Raw genomic sequence first — 3,224 nt, 5'->3', positions numbered from 1 at the left:
CGCCTTGTACTTTTCTTTCCCAATTCCACATGTTGACAGATGAGGAACCAAGGGCCTTATTCTGTCCTCCTGCTTTGGTACTGACCCATCGAAGGACTCACGCGAGTTCCTGTTGTCCCGAGTCTCTGAGAAGTTGCTGACAAAGGCCTCTCCCACTTCCTGGGACCCAAAGACTTCTAGGATCCCCAGGGAGGTAGCTCCCCCTGCTGGCTGGCCATGGCATCCTCCCATCTCATGTCTCCTCACCACACTCCCACCCCAATCTCCCCCCAGCCCCCTCCTCCACCCCTGTTCCCTTTCCATGGGCCCCTTCATTAAAAACCTTAGGGGCTCAAGGATGATACATGTGTATGAAAACGCAGCCTCCTAGGAAACATACCAGTGACCCCACAGGTCCACTCCTGGATGTGTGCCCTCAGGAAATCCTCACCAGGGGTCCATTGTGGGAGACACAGCTGAGGATGCTCAGCGGAGTGTTACCTATGACGGCACATCCGAAGTATTGCTACTAGAGCTCCAGTTCCTACATGTGGGCGTTTATTCCAGCATTAAGCAGGTTTAAACATGTTCTCTCAGTGTTACACTTGTCTGAGTCTCGTTAGGGTGCTAACAAAAAAAAAGGTCCAGTCCAAACAGTGGCTTCCTAGGGGGTCAGCTGGCCAGCTCACTTCAAAGCTCAGAAGGTTATGGAGACTGAGATTGCAAATGGGCTCATCTGGAGAGCTTTTCTTAAAGGATCCAGGACAATCACCAGAGTTCATTAGGAAGAAGTTTTAGGAAAATGGAAAACTGCATTGGTGAGAAGAGGGCCAAGAAATATATGCCAGGGAATTGGTTTTCATCACAACAGCGTGCCTGCTCATTCTTTGAAGGTAACAGTGACTGTCCCAGGAGAAGTTTGATGGGAAACCTTATCCTATCCACACTCTAACCCTGATCTTGTCCCTTCAGAGTTCTTTTTGTTCCCCAAGCCCAAAGAACATTGAAAAGGATCGTAGTTAAGTTCCCCGAAGTCGCCCCAACAGCCATTTTGACCTGTTGTCAATTAAAGAGTGCAGAAGTTTTTGAGGAAGGGTCAGAGAGATGGAAACTCCACCTTCAGAAGTGCACAGAACTAGATCAATAGCTACATGGTTTGATACTTTTGTTTTATATGAATTTGTTTCTCTGAATTTGTACCAATTCTTTTGACTTGGATGCTGGGCCGTGTTAGAGTGATGTAAGCGAGGACAATGTGCCACTTTGGTAGACGTGCCCATGAAGGACGTATAACAGTACTGAGGACTGTTGAACAACATAACATGTAAGTGATATGATGAGACCCTAACTCCAGGAGATGTATTCCCCAGAAGTAAGATGCATGGAGAAGCACTAGGTGAAATCACATGGAATTTGCCTCTTTTTTCTTTTGTAACCTACACACTTGGTGATTACACAGCATTCAGCCTTCAAGACTGTGGCATGCCCAAGGAGAGAGAAGAGATAAGTGCCAAGGGCTGGCTGACAACTACTGGTAGCAATGCAGACGAACGAGCTAAGGAGACCAGACCCAAGAGAGTCCACTCCCTGAGCCCGTTTCTTCAGGCACTTTCAGTCCACGTGGGGTCGGGGCTGCTCTGGGGACTGGGAGTGACTGGGAGGGGGCACGAGGGGAAATCCTGGGGGGCTGATAGTGGTCTATTGAGTGGGATACTTGGGATTTGTGCATTTCTATGCACTTGGTAGAAAGTTGGAAAAATAAACTAGTGTCAAATGACAGTGGGTGCTAATGAGCTTGGAAGGGAGGGGCTAGACCCTCGTGAAGAACGGTGGCTCAGGTTGGGAGATGGTACGGAGACAGAAGGTGGTCCAGGCCCCTGGGCTCTGTTGCTGGACAGCGTCCCATGGGCAGAGCCCCCAACCTAGCCCTGCAATACTGGGGCCCCATCCTGGTTGGCAAGCAGGCAGGAAAGTCCCCATCAGTTTCTTTTTCTTGTCACTGATGGGGGCCGACAGGTATTTGTTCCTGAAACTCAGGGCTGCGCTAATTTTACCCAGTGAGTGAGACCTGGCAGAGAGAAACGAAACGGCTACCTCAGGGGAGCCGATGGAGGCAGGGCAGAAGCCTGACCAGGCACTGGGAGAGGTGCTGGGGAGACTGGACATGAGGGGTCCTTCAGAGGGATGGCAGGAGGGTCTCCCAGAAGGGGGAGCTTTGATTTATCCCATCAAACTGAGTTAAGTATGCCTGAATTTTTTCTTAGTGTTGCCATGACCTGTGTCCTTAGGGCTCTAGTTTCCCCACTCCTAAGGTGAGGTTGTCGATTAAATGAAGCCCAAGTACCCCCCGTGTGCTTCTCACTGCCCCCTTCACATTACCTGGGTCTCGCCTTTGTGTTTGGGGGTTTCAGTGCTTTGTAACCAGCCCCTGCAATGGGAGGCTCTTCACGGTGGAGTTTGCTGTGGCCTTGGTGTCTGTCATGGTGACCTTCTGTATGACAGAACAGGCACTGAGGGCTACCGCTTCTTGACCACCTCCTAGTGCCAGGCAGCGAGAGAGGGCTCACATCTCATGGACTCTTTACAGCTTTGAGTCTCTGGCCATAAAACCAGAGGTTTTCCCAGGATTCCAAGCCGGCCTCGTTCCAGGCGAGCAAGCCTGTCCATCAGGCAGCAGCATGCACACAGACATGAGTTGTGAACTGACTTGGGTTAGACTCGACTACTCTGGTCTCCTCTGCAGGCCTGTTGGCTGAGTGCTGTGCCCATGGTGGTGCTCAGGGGCAGACAGAACCTTAAGTATACTTACAGACAGGCTGCGTGTGCAGCACCTCCTTCTGTCCCCCGCACGGTGTGGTTACCAGCACTGTCCAGCGCCTCTTCCATGAAAGCCCTGGGAGATCTTTCCCAGAGTTACGGCCGGGGAAGAGCTGGTCCACCTGCTGAGTTACGGCGTCTCTTTTCATTAGCGAGAGCTTATCCTATTTTCCTTTTTGCTGTGATTGCCAGGAAGCTAAGAAATACATTTTGTGTTCAGCTGTGGTATCTTGAGCCAACATGTCAGCTCAAGTTTCCCGGATCTTCACCTCTTCATAAGAGGCTGGGCTGTTTACCATGTCTTACAAGGCTCTGCCTTCCATGAGTGTTTTGGAGGTTTGGGCTGTTGAATTTGTACCTGCCTTTTCATGAGAAGCTGGAATAACAGGGGTCATTTCAGAAAGGGGGTAGGGGTGCATGTAGCCACT

This window comes from Chrysochloris asiatica, unplaced genomic scaffold (genome assembly GCF_000296735.1).
Source record: "Chrysochloris asiatica unplaced genomic scaffold, ChrAsi1.0 scaffold00037, whole genome shotgun sequence".
Lineage (NCBI taxonomy): Eukaryota > Metazoa > Chordata > Mammalia > Afrosoricida > Chrysochloridae > Chrysochloris > Chrysochloris asiatica.
Note: the sequence above shows the minus strand (reverse complement) of the source record.